Genomic DNA, 15,292 nt, shown 5'->3' on the forward strand with positions numbered 1-15,292 from the left:
AGAAAAAAATAAAAGGTTTGTTTTGATTTGTTTTGATATGTTTTGGGGGGAGAAAAATGAATTATGTTTAAGCCATTTTGGGCTTTATAGCGACCCGATGACCCATTCAGATCCCTTAAGGATCCGCGTGTTTTCACACGGGTAGGGTCTAATTGCAGTATTAGTTCTTAGAGTATTTTTAAAATCCATTTCGTGATTTTAATTTAATTTTAGTTACAGTTTTTTCTCTTAAATTGACCATTTACTTTATTTCATTTTTAATTTGGTCCTTTCTTTATTTAATTCATGTTTTCATTTGATTATATTTAAAAGGCTATTATATTTTATGAGTACTCAATTTGAAAATTTATTTATTTATTTTTTATTTATTTAATTTATTTAATTTATTTTATTTAATTTATTTTATTTAATTGATTTTTTGTCATTATTTGTACTTGATCTTGCATTTGGCATTTTTAATTAACCTTTTCTTTACATCGTCTTCTTCATCACTTCATGTTTTTAATATGTGTGATCTATTTCTTTACGTGGCATGAACTAGTTCTATTTATTTTTAGCATTCCATTCTGTTAATTTTATTTCTATTTATTTCTCGGCATGTATATATATGTATATATATATATATATATCTTTTCTCCTTGTTTCGTTCAAAGTATTATAATTTAACTTTTTGTTAATTTTTCCTTTTGATCAATTCCGTATTTTATTTTACAAATTTAACATCTTTTTGACCTTTTAGGGTTATTTTTTAATCGATCGGATGTAAGTAATTTGGATCGAATTTTTACTTTTAATTTAAATTTTAATTTTTGCAATTAAGACAATTGGAAATTAAATTAGTACCGAAATGGCAGTACAAGGGTGCTAATCCTTCCTTGACTGTAACCGACTCCCGAACCCGACATATTTTTGATAAGATGCGGATCAGGTAAGAAAATAAACCGAGGTGTCCGATCAACCTAGTTTTTATTTTTAAAGATAAATTATCGATGGCGACTCTAAGCCATTTATTTAAGTCGAAACTCGATTCCGTACCTACCCGAAGGACGGTTACGACAACATTAATTCACCAATTGCACTTAAGTACGATACTTCTAGACCAAGTTTTTTCGAGGGCGAAAAGGTCTTTTTCTTACATCAAGTGACCTAACAATCATTGTGGTACTCATCGATTATACATTATATATTTAAAATTTCTTTAGTATCTTTTCTCTATATGTTGATTGGTGCACAAGTATTTAACCGTGCTCAAAATATAATCCAAGACAAAATCTTGTTTTTCTGAAGTCTATCATTTTTTATTTTTTTAAATTATTTCGTCATCACATATATATCTTCAGGAGTCTTAATGATATTTAAATCATCAACCTATACAATAATTATGATAAATCTTGATCTAAATATCTTGATAAAAATACATGGGAAAGTAGAATTATTTTATATCCTCATTTAATAGATATTCACTAAGACGATTATACCACATGGGCCCAAATTATTTCAATTCATAAAGGGATCTATTTAATTTGATTGAATAATATTCTCGAGAACCTAAATTAATTGTTTATGACGGTTTGAAGTTTTCCGGAAGTCTCATGTAAATGCACTATCAAGTGGGTCATATAAATAAGCTATGACAACATCCATTAGGCGGATGGTAAGTTCCTCTTTTAATGTTAGAGTAATAAAAAATCTCAAAGTAGTTGAATCTAGCACGGGAGAGTATGTCTCTACATAATATATATTGAGCCTTAGTGAGAATCCTTGTGTAACCAAACTGCTTTGTATCTTATTATTTCTCCTTTCTCGTGTCTCTTTCTCACAAAAATACATTTATATCCCACGAGCTTTACCCATTTAGGAGTACAGACTACAGGTATGAATACTTCTGTTTTTGTAAGAGATTTTAATTTTCCCTCAATTGCTTATTTCCATTTTTGTTGATATTATTCAATAGAAATTGGCTCTTGATCCACATAGTCATCCAAAATCACTAGTGTTGTATTACATGTAAATGTATCATAGGTGTTGATTTTATTTTGGTTCTATTTATTTCCAGATATGACATAGTTTTTTGATATTTTTCATTATCAAGTAACTGATTCACTTCTAGAGAATTTATTTTAGTCATGTTTAAGATCTCTTTCGGAGATATTTCAAAATTTATTGTTTCCTCATTTTGACCATCAAAAACATAGCTTCGTGTTTTTTTAGAATTCTTATCTTTAGAGCCTATTGATTTATACTTCAAGTGTGTTCTAGACTTGTTAGCAACTAGAGTTTCTCCTTTAGAGACATCAATGTTAATTGGAGCATTTACAATTAGTTTGTGTGAGTTAAACACTCTTTTTGAGTCAGTAAAAGCATCTAATAATTGATTTGTTAAATTTTATATATGAATTATCTTCTGAACTTCAAGTTCACATTGTTGTATACGTGAATCATAATAAGATAATGATAATTCATTTCATTTCATTTATTTTCTTAATTATTTATATTTTATCCTTAATGTTGGGAAAACTTTTCGTTAAAATGACAATCAACAAATTGAGCTTTAATTCTTAAATAAATTACCAATCAATGGCTCGCAATATTATATTATTGATGAGATTCAAACTGTACGTATATTCTCAACCTTCTTTAAGGACTCTTCTTTGTGCGTTTTGGTGGAGAAATAGGGACATGTACCGTACATCTAAAACTTCTTAATGAGAAATATTTGGTTGCTGATCAAAAACCATTTGTAATTGGAATAACTTATAATAACTCGTTGATCTGAAGGAATTACTAATGTTGTATGTACTATGACATATCCCCAAGAAGAAATTAAAAGTTGTGATTTCATAAGAAATGACCTTGCAATTAATTGGAGTCGTTTGACGAATGACTCAACAAGATTTTTTTTTGTGCATGAACATGAGCTCATCAGCATTGTCAAGATGAATTATCTTTATGAAAAAATTAAAAAAAAATGTACTCGTAATTTGACTAACTGAGTAAGTAACATTGCAAATGATAAGTTACAGGTCCATAACAATGATACATGTGACCATTATTTTGTTGATGCATCAATTAAAACCATAAAATATCTAAATGGTCCACAAGGAGGGTGTATAGGCTCACAAATATCACCATGTATCCATTCTAAAAATTTAATAGATTCATAATCTATCTTTGTTATTGATGGTTGAATAATTAATTTATATTTAGAACAAGCATCACATAAAAATTATTACTTTGAAGAACCTGTTGGTTCTTCAATGAATCACGATATGAATTGTCAATAATTTTTAAAACTCAATAAATTGGAGATATTCAACATTTCCTTCACTTGTGGTCCCAATATGATATCCATTCTAAAGAATATCTTTAAAACTCAATAAATTTCTTTGGGACTTAGAAAAATATAACACATCATCAATTTTGAATTCAATTCCATTCGGCAATAATATGTTTACTCTTCCTGAGCCTTCTATAATTTTAGTACTTCCAAATATAGTACTCACATTAATCATTTTGCTTTGTCAAGTGAGAAAAATATTTCTTACGTGTAAGTATGGTATAACTAGTTGTACCATCTACTAAGCATTAATCTTCACGATTAATGATATAAATACTTCCAAAATTTGATATACAATCTAAAACAAACAAATCAAATGACAATTATTATTATGAATACAAAATAAATTCATGTTTTAAAATACAAATATATAATTCAGTCTATACATGCGACAATCAGTAACTAAAGCGTAATTATAAATAATATATTCATGCAATAATCTAAAGATTCAACTCGAATGTACTACTATTTCACATCTCAGGTGAAAATTCAAGAAAAAAATGTTTTTGTAAATGATAATTAATATATTTAATCGTGCTTAAACTTTTAGAACTAGATAAATTAAATTATTGAAATTTTTAGTTTAATCAAATACTTACCATACAAATTAAACATTATGTAATGTCAACATATTCACAAATTAGACACGCCATACTTTAGAAAGAAAAAAAATAAGTTATGCAAAATGGTAGAATAACTATATATAAAGATTAAGAAAAGAAATTGCAATGAGAGATAGATGACTTACAAAATAAATAAACACAGATAGCTCTTGAAGAAACTCGTGTTTATAACGTATTATAAAATAAAGAAAGAACAAAAATAAGATGTGTGAGGAAAAAAATATGAAGCATGATAAGAGATTATATCAATCTCTATATTTATAGGTATAGGTAGTAGATGTAATACACAACTCTAATACTAATGGATATTAAAGATATGATAATGATGTACATCAAAATTCTATCTTATTGATGAAAATAGACACCAAATAAATAAACATTCCTAACAATTTTATTATGTTTTTATATAATATTTGAATTATCAAACCTCTTCCCACCTACAAATTCAAAGATATTATAATGGCAATTCATATTATATATTTATAGATTTAAATGTTAAAATTACTATCTATTATAAATTAGAAAAAAAAAATAAGGCTAAACACCCTTAAATATTCATCACTTGACTCCATATTACTTATGCATATATTAATTATGAATTTTAGTATTTGAATCAGACTTCGTATTACAAAATAGAAAATATATTTGTTTTTAAGGATTTAAATCATGGTCTTTCAACTTTTAATAGACTCATATATGAGTTTGAGTATATTTGGATACTCAAGATATGATTTAAAATTTTGAATTCATATTTTTTTTGAATTTAGATATATGACGGATAATAATATTTAATTTGAAACCAGATTCAAAAAATAATTTATAAATTAAAGTATATTTAAATTTAAAAATTTACGATTTTTTTTTATTAATCTAGATAAATATAACGTAGTATTTTTTTAAAGATACTCTCGACCATTTGGCGTTCAAATAATTCAAAATATACAAATATTATACTCATCGTTGTCCCTACTCAAACCCACCTTTTATATTATGGAGTAAAGTACACAAATGGTCATTCAACCATAGGAAGATACTTTATTAAGTATCTCAACTATTAAAAGTTACGGAATGATGAATTATGTGATAGAATATGTTCTAAAAACTCTCAATCATGTAATAATGAACATTTAAATACGCTACAATCACTAGAATTTCAACCCAAAATCTTTAAAGATAACAATCATCATTTTAACCACTAAAGTCATTTGATTTGTGCACTTTTGTTTTATATTTAAATAAAATATTATTGCAAATTAATCCTGCATTTAAAACAACCAATAAGATTTTATTTAAGAATAAATGGAATAATATATTTTTGAATAATCTAAGATAATTTATAAGGTAGTATCTATTGAATATTATTTTAATTTATTAATAACATATACACTTTTTGTATATACAATTGTTCGATCTCAAATCTTCTAAAAAATAATATTTCTTTTTATCGTTGAAATCACTCTAAAAATTCATCAATTAAAATATTATTTTTAAAACAATTTCTACTTAGAGGGAGAGAATAATAATTTTACTCCTAATTAGTATTGAACTCACAACCTAATTCAGATATTTTTATTAATCTAAATTAGATTATAAAGTAGTATTTATTCGAAAAACTCTCAATTTATTTGACAATAAATATTTTAAATATACCTAACATACGATATGTTCAAACTTTTTATATTTGAGATAAAAAAAATATTATAACTTATTTACATAGAGAACTAAAGGTGAATAACTCTTCAAATGTGTTGGCCTAAAATATTCAAAATGCTACCACGTCTTAGCAAGTTGTTGACACAGCACGTCGACGAACAAAGTCAGTGTCGTCAACATGAGCAAAGGCAAGAAACCTGTTTATGTCATCAGTTTAAGTCCATCGATAATGGACGAAAGTAATGTCAAGTACAGTGTCATATCAGCCATACAACGTGCAATGGCTCGTATATGGCTCTCGGATGGCGAGCCCAGTGGTGCTCCACCTTGGCTCATCGATGGCATGGTGAAGTATATACGGACTCGGGTCGGGTTCGGCAACCGTGAATGAGAAACAACACTGCATTTGGAATCGAATATCCGAGAAGAACAGCTTTGTTCTGTTCTTTCTCGGGTATGTTCCAAATCCAAGATGAACTCGAGCGCCGTATGCGGCGGTTGTCGAGAATGGGCAGAATCAAGAGGTGTTTGCAGGGAAGATGATAAGGACCCGAAGTTCGTGGCAGGGGTTTTGGGTTACTTAGAGAAGCGACACAAAGGGTTTGTTCAAGGATTGAATCGGATTATGAGAGATGACAGGGATTGAAGTTTCGACCGGACATTTAAATTGCAATTGCCTCTTCATGCGTTTATTACAACTGTAGATATGATATATTTCATTGTAATCACTATTAAGTATTTTAATCGCAAATATTTTTTTCATTATATTTTTTAAATTTTTTTAAAAAAATTAAGTTATTGTTACATAGTAATAATAGGAATAACGACATATTATTATCATTGTAATCGATCATTATCCATTAAATTAAATTATAGTTACAATCCATTATTATTGATAGAGATAGATTAAAAACAAGACTGACAGACAATAGTTACTTTTAAAAAAAATTAAAATTATATATTTTAAATATTTTTAATTGCTAATTTATGTTTAATTTTTTGAAATTTTATAATTTTTTTCATTTTTAAAATTTTATAAATTTACTTAATGATACATTCACTACCTGAACACTATTTAAATCCTTGATTTAAATATTAATTTAGTTGTCCTTTTTGGTCACATGGGTTGAGTTAAACATTGGGCTAATCAATAATTACCTGTCACACTCATTGATCAAATTTTACTGATCTAACACTCATTTGCTGACATGGACGGAAGGCGAGGGTCACCAAACGCGTCTTTCCTGGGTTTTCGTTCGAGCTGGCGTCACAAGTGCAAAGCGCGGATGGTAATTCGCGCCTTCGCTGGGGAAACTAACACGCAGCGGAAGGCACATATCATCATCCGCGCCTTCCATTATTCACAATTATTGGGTATTCCATTATTACTCGAGTCTTAAAGTTCAGCAACTCACACATCCCCTCCCCTATAAATACCCTCGAATACAAATATTAAACCACACCAAAATTACTTTCACATTCTTCCTTCTATCAATTCCTTCTATCAAGCTAACTAGATTTTGTTATAGTTCTTAGAAGGTAAAATTTTTTTATTATATTATATTATATTTGTTTTATATTTCATTATTTGACCCAAAAAATATTTACTAACTATTTTGTATTATTTTTACGGTTGTAAAATGGAAGGCAGGATTAAATCTCGAGACATTTTACCGATGCGGTAACAATATTAAATTGTGTTATTTAATTATTGTTAATTTTTTAAAAAAAATTTATCATTAGTTTATATTTTAATTCATATACTATTTATTTAATTAGGTGTATTTCATATAAGACTCTCAAACTTTCAAACTTTCAAACTCTCAAAATGAGACGTAATTCAGCTATTGTTTACTATAATGAATAAATTCGGGAATATGAAACTGGCGTTGGCTTCGCATCAAATTATTATGTCTGAATATCCTTCAATAGAAACATCACCCTTGAGTAGCTGGTCACTAAAATTTCAAGGGAGGTTCATGTTGGAAGTACTAAAAGGCTATCCTCGCTTCAGTACAGATTTCCAATTGCAATATTTCTGTTAGCTTATACTGCGTTCAAACTCGCCAACGATGACGATGTTTCTATGATGGTTGATTCTCATAATCAAGATTTAGACGTTGATACATAAATGTATGCGATATTTGTTGAAATGTTTGCGATTCGTGGTATGTCATTATGCTCCCACTATGGTCTAGCTCAAAAAGCTGATCAATTTGACAACCCAACTCAAGTAATGTGTAGTGATTTTAACACGTTAATGGGAAATCGGCATCCTAGTACCATCCCATCAAGTTCAATGTGGAGACATTCATCGACAACTTGTTACGATCTCTATCGCGGTGGCTCCACGAACAATCTATATGGCAACATCATTTCCAGTTCAAAATGAAGGCATTCATCTGCCAATTTCTTTCACTTGAAAATAGGGATGCCCTCGACACAACAATCTGTTCAGTACCCATTTGACACGATGCCTTTAAGTTCCAGGGGAGGCATTCAATTGTGAGCTTCTTCGACCTCAATGTTGAGATGCCTATGACACAATACTCAATTCAAAACATGTACGAAATGGTGCCTTCAAGTTCAAGATGAAGGCATTCAAGTACCATCTTGTTTGACCTAAATATCGGCATCACAGATGAACCCTCATCTCCATCAAAAGAACCTCTTCGTGAGCCAGGTATGATGCTGAGATTGGACTATTTGTTGAGCCAGAATCATCACAGTTCAACATGAACTCCGATGATGATGATGTAGATGAAGTTCCTACAAATACGGTATACACCGAACCTCCAACACACATATATGAAGTTGACTACGGTGTAATGTATGGACCAGAATTTGCGGATATGTCTAATGTTGGTGACTACGGATTTAACTAATCAATCAATGATGGTGAGTTATATATTGGAATGGAGTTTTCATCAAAAGAATAAGCGATGATTGCAATTAAGAATTACAATATTCGTAATTCTATTCACTCTAGAGTCGACAGATCCACCACCGAAAAGTATGTATGTTATTGTGTCCAATGTGATAACGGATGCAACTGGATGGTTCGTGTATCAAAGAGGAAGAGGAAAAATAACATATGGGAACTAATAATATACAAAGGTCCTCATACATGATGTTCTACAGTGATCAACCAGGATCATCCCAACTTAGACTTCGACATTATCTGCCAAGCCATCATGTCCATATAGTTATTGTGGTGATGGTTTCATCTATACAGTCTCAATATGAGTACACCGTCTCATATAGGAAAGCATGGAAGGCAAAGTATAATGTCATTAAAAAAACTTCACGGTGAGTAGGATTCATCTTATAACGAATAATCAGGTTAGTTTAGGGTAGTGCGCAGACTGAATCCCGGTACAATAGTCGACTTTGAAACTTGTCATGCATACCACAATGATCGAGTGTTTCGCGATCGATACCAATTCTACCGACTTTTGGACTTACCTACAGTGCACTAATGTTGTGAAATACTTCAAGCCTGTGGTCCAAATTGATGAGACATTCTTGTATGGAAAATACAAGCAAGTTATACTATTGGCAGTTGTCTAAGATGGTAATCGCAACATTCTTCCAGTTACTTTTTCCCTTGTTGAAGGAGAAGATACATATTTTTGGGCTTTTTTCCTCAAAAACTTATGCTTACATGTTGTCGCGAGGGAAAAAATCTGTGTCATTTCAGATCGCGAAGCTGTGGATCAAAGCAGCAATGGAGTCTTTGGGTCCAATGTGGCAACCACCCTATGTCCAACATCGGTACTGTATCTGACATATTGTTGTGAACTATCATGGAAAGTTCAAGAAAAATGATGAACACCAATTACTTGTGCACATGGGTATGTCATAATTCCTAATTTCATTTCTCCATCATTTTATTTTTTTATGGGAACTTAACAGTAAGTGCTACATTTGACTATCGGGTTACAAACTACTTCCTCAAACGTTTGAGTCAATGTTTCAAGATTTTCCATTAAAAATGAGCAAGGATACAATTACATCATCCTCATCAACCAAGAAATGTGGAAAAATACATATGATGGTGGATATCGATATGGACACATGACGACCAACTTGGTTGAGACTATCAATTCGACCTTAAAGGGGGGCATTTACCAGTAAGAGCTTTGGTTAAAATGAAATTTTTGTTTGGGAGCTCTTTTTGCCAAGCTCGAGGGACAAGCTGAATGTTGGATGCAAAACGGTCATGTTTATCACCCAAGATTAGTTGCAGATCTATAAAAAAGAATTGTTGCTTCAAATGTAATGTCTATAACAAGCTTCTCTCGAACCCATGAACTATTTCGTGGCATAGAAATGCCACAGCCTCTTCAAGGGATTGAATCTAATCGTTCAGAGTTAAAAATACAAGACAGGTGGTGTGACTGTGGGTTTTTTCAAGCTCTAAAGTATCCATGCTCCCATGTTATAGTAGCTTGCTCTTAAACCTGTCAAGACTATAACCGTTTTGTGGATCCCATATACTAATTTTCAGAAGTATTTAAGGTATATGAAGTCGAGTTCCTCCATAGGTAATGAGAAAGACCCAAATGAGGGTCAGAATTGGCTTTCGATTGTACTAGATTTTTCCTTATTAAAGGAGACAAGTCGTCCAAAATCCACTCTAATTCATTGTGATATGGATATGCAAGATACGTCTAAAGAAAACAAAAGATGTGGGCATTGTAGAAACCTAGGCCACAATAGGAAAAAAATTCATCTTTTTTATCATCACATAATCGTAGATGTTGTGACAATGAAACTGTCATTTTTGAAATCTCAGTTTCTGTTATATAATAATTTACAAACTAAATAATAAAAATAATTAAATATAAATATTAAATACAAACGATACAATTCAAACAATTATATAATAAAAACATTAACAAACAAAATAAATAAAAAAGTTCATAATTAAATAAAAAAATTACATTTGCGGATAAATAAAGAAAATTAAATAAAAACATTATTGTCGTAACATCTTTTTTGACGAACGAATATGTTTTCGATGAAAACCTCGAATTTACGACTTATTTGGAAAAATTGACTTTTTGTGTTTATTTTAACTAAATTGATTTGGAGTCGCCATCGACCTTCGGGTTAGGTAGGTAGAATACCTAAAAACGTCTTTTAAAACAATTTAGAAAAAATCATTTAAAAGACAAAAAACTGGTATGCGCTTATCAAAGATTCGATTTAACGGGTCTAGGAGTCGGTTACGCATGGGGAAGAAAAGTCACCACCATTGCGCCCAAAATTGGTACCAAATCGTTATACATTGTCGATGAAGTAAAATTAGTAAATCGAATATAAAGTTAGAATATGATCCATTTATTAAAGTTTAATTAATTTTCTTCGAATTATTTATTATGGAAAATCATTTAATTCGAAAAGAAATATCGAGATTCACACATCCTCTTATGGAAGGCTATCTCTTTTATTTCTTGTTTGCAAAAGAAAACTCCCCTTTGATTTATCAAAAATTAATAATCTAATAAAATAAAATAACAACAGTTACATAAAATAATTTACCATGTAGGGCAGTACCTATTGCAAATAGAAATGTTAGAATTAAAGAAACAAGTAATTAATATTACTTTTCGTAAAATATACTTGATTTATTTTGAGTTCCCATTTCATTTGAATGGCATCTTGAATCACACATCTTCTATAAAGTAGTGCTTTTCACATCCATTCTACGACAAATGTACTTGAAAGTAGTTTCGAATATATAAAAAATATATTATCAATATCGAGCAATTTAGGGCATTCTATAAATTTTAATCGATGTTAATAACACCATCAAATGTATATGTACTATATATATGTACTACATATTAGCATGTGATAATAAAATAACAAATAATAAAACAAAGCTTGAAACAAAAATAGGATGATATAGAGACCAAAACAATAATTTTAAGGGGTAAAACAAGAACGAAGTAATAAGTTATGAATACAATAAAAGCATATCAAGTAACAAGTTAAACTTGAACAGTGACTATAATATAAACATGGCAAAATGATAATCTAAAACAATAATAAAATCAAACTTCATATACAGCAGCAGCAAGGACAAAAATAAAATGAAATAAAAATTACAGGGCCAAATCACAAGAAAATAAACTTCATTAATGGCTAAAATAAAATAAATTATAGATCAGTTGCTATATTCAAATAAATGGCATATAAAAAATGTGACTTAATTAAAATAAAATAGAAACAAGATGCTTAAATCAATGAAAACATCAAAACAAAGTATCTAGTGACTAAAAAATAAGAACACAGCCAAGTTTGGGGAACTTAAAGGTAATTTTCCCTCGAACAACTGACTAGACACAAAACACTAAGAAACGATGACTCAAAATGAATAAAACCCTAATTTAATACCTAGGACTTGAAAGGCTACCTAAAGTCTGGGGACCTATGGGTAATTAACCTACAACTAAGTGACTTAAACGCAAAAACACGTTAAAGGTCTAAGGACCTTAGCGTGATTTACCCAAAAAAAAAAAGCTTTTATCCCTTCTCTGCTTCAGCCAAAAAAATAAATCCTAAAAACTTGTAATCAATCATGATAACGATATTTGACCACCGTTGAAATTAGGCGGATACCTCCAAGATACTCCTCGCACAAGGAATGTCAATCACCATCCGCCACACCAGAAATGACATCCCGATCTACCAAAAGCCCCAAATATAAGGAAACATCCTCCAGCGTAATAGTGCACTCCCCACACGGTAGATGGAATGTGTGTGTCTCTGGTCTCCACCTCTCAACCAATGCAGAAATAAGGTTGGATTCAATGTTACAATGCCCTTCATATCTAGCTATGTAACTGAAACAGCCTCGGCTAAATACAACCAAACACAATTCGGTATCTCTAACTTAGCGTTACAAATGGATCTAATATACGATCATTCCCCTAATTAAATAAATAGTATACAAATTAAAATATAAACTAATATTAAAAACTAATATATCATTCAAAATAATTAACATAACACAATTTAAAATTGTTACCGTATCAGTAAAATGAATCGAAATATTATCTAAACGCAACAACCCTCCTTCCATTTTATAACTACAAAACATAAAAAATAGCACAATAAACTATAATAAAATAATATACTATTTAATGATTATTAATATAATAAAAATAATTTTACCTTCTAAAAATAATAACAGACTTGAAGCTTGTTAGAATGAATGATAAAAGTAAGAATGATAGTGTTTTCTTTTTTTGTATGCGGTTTGAGAGTTGTATGAGGTGGTATTTATAGGGGAGGAGTATTTGATAATTAAGCGAGAGCGACGGATGGTTGCGGGTAATTTTGGAAGGCGCAGATGGTGATACTCACCTTCCGCCGCATGTCAGTTTTTCCCGCGAAGGCGTGAATGGTGATTCACGCTTTACCCACGTGGTGTCAGCTCGGATGAAAACCCAGGGAATGCACGTTTGGTGATCTGCGCCTTCCGTCCATGTCAACAAATGGGTGTTAGATTGGTAAAATTTGATCAATGAGTGCTTTACATGTAATTATTAATTTTTTTTGGGTGATTTTTGGGTAAAAAGGCCTAAACACATATGTCATATCACATGACAAAAGTCGAATAATTATCCTCATTATTATTTACATTTATTCAAAGGCATACAGTTCAAATTAACCTCAAATATTTAATTAAAATAATTATTTTATCTTTTATTTTATTTTTGGAATATTTTGGCCTACAAAAATTTATTTTAAGATAAAAATCTCTAATATTGGATAGAATAATCATCTTGTTCCTTTTTTTTAAAGTATTTTAACACTCAATGTTTCATTTTAGGTTAAAAATATTTATATTTTAAAGTTTTAATCGTGTGCTAACTAATAGTTTTCATCTATAGAGAAAAAAAAGAATAAAAATCAAAATAATCATTTTAATAAATGTTGTGGACTATTTTTAATATTATGTCTTATTCAAAAAAAATCATTGTTTAGGCCTTACCGTCACCTATGTTAAAACAAGGTACTGTCATACCAAATTTGTTTTCATGTTTAATATAATATCAAATCTAAGTTATTGTATGGTTTATGTATGATGAGACATTAATATAATATTATCCTAAATTGAATAAATTTAATATTCAAATTAAACATGTTTAGGTATTTATTACCAATTTAAATGTGAATTAATGTTTTTTATTTACTTCTTCTATGGATATTGATGTGGAAGATAAGAAAGGGTGTCATTGATGTTGAAGTTTGCCCCTCCAAATATATAAGATCTTTTACCTTAGATCTCAACATCCACAGTATTATCTGAAATAGTCAATTTCCACTTTTTTATGAACTGTTTTTCAGTTATTTTTAGTAATTAAAGGACATAAAAGATAAATGATTCTAGGATGGTGAAAAATATATATATAAAAGAATTTATTTTAATTTTATGCTAAGTGTTTGAACAAATTAATATTTTGTTTAAATAATTTTCTATTTTAGCAAAAACTATGTTAAAATTTGAAAATTAGGTTAAATTGCAATGAAGTTCGATTTTATATTATTTTTTAATTTGAATTTGAGTGGGTAGAAAATAATTAATATCTAGATTGGTTTTAGATCAAATTTTATTATAAAAGCAACAAATTAAATTCGAATCAATAAAAATTTGTTCTGCTACATCCCTTACTATTCCTAAATAGAACAGCAGTTGTAGACTATCTAGAAAAATTGAAGAAGAATTCGAAAAAAAAAATATTCAACACTAGAAATGCTTTGCAAAACAAAAGACTATTCAAGAATACAATAAAATGTGGGGATTTCATTGGATAAATCGGTCATTTGGACATCAACATTTGTTATTAAGGTAACTAATTATTGATGCTGCGCGTTAAACTGATGATTTGTCACTGTTTGACCACACAAGACAATCATTTTGACCATATGACTCTCCTCTTCAAAAAGAACTCAATCCTTAAAAAAAAACTCTAACTTACAACCGTTTCAATCTTTAATTAATCTTTAGTAGAGACTTTGCAAAGGGTGGGTAAAGCGTGGGCAGGAATTGACTGAAGGGTTGGATTGGGACAATCACCCCCCTTAAATTTTAAATATTTATACATTTTATATATTATATAATTCTTATGGATAGTCTCTTTTCGCCTGATAGAATTTTAAAAATTTATTCTCTTATAAGATTTTATAAATTCAGTTTCCTACTACAAAATTGTCGAATCGACCTCGAGCCGTCCAAGACTATATTAAGGGCTTACGTGGTTTATATAGGTACTAGCATGGCCTGGTTTCGGTGAAACATATACATACTAATTTTCATGACTTGAGAAGCTTTAAGTATATGATATTAAATAAGTACAAATGACCTTTTAAATACTGTTTCGTGTGACCAAGCAGTACAAAATCATTGGTTTAATGTATCAAATTAACATTCTATTACTCTAATAATAATTGGTAACAGTTGATTGATTTATTATATTTTAATAATTTAATATTCAAATAAAATATTATTCGAATAAAAACGGATTATAATTTCCCTAAAACATATATTTCTAATTTATTATATAATAAATCACTCAATTAATAATTCTCATTAAAGATATGACGAAATAATCAAATCAGATATTTAATTTTAGATTCTATAACATTTTTCTCTCTTACATAA

This window comes from Hibiscus syriacus, unplaced genomic scaffold, assembly GCF_006381635.1.
Source record: "Hibiscus syriacus cultivar Baekdansim isolate YM2019G1 unplaced genomic scaffold, ASM638163v2 tig00000724_pilon, whole genome shotgun sequence".
Lineage (NCBI taxonomy): Eukaryota > Viridiplantae > Streptophyta > Magnoliopsida > Malvales > Malvaceae > Hibiscus > Hibiscus syriacus.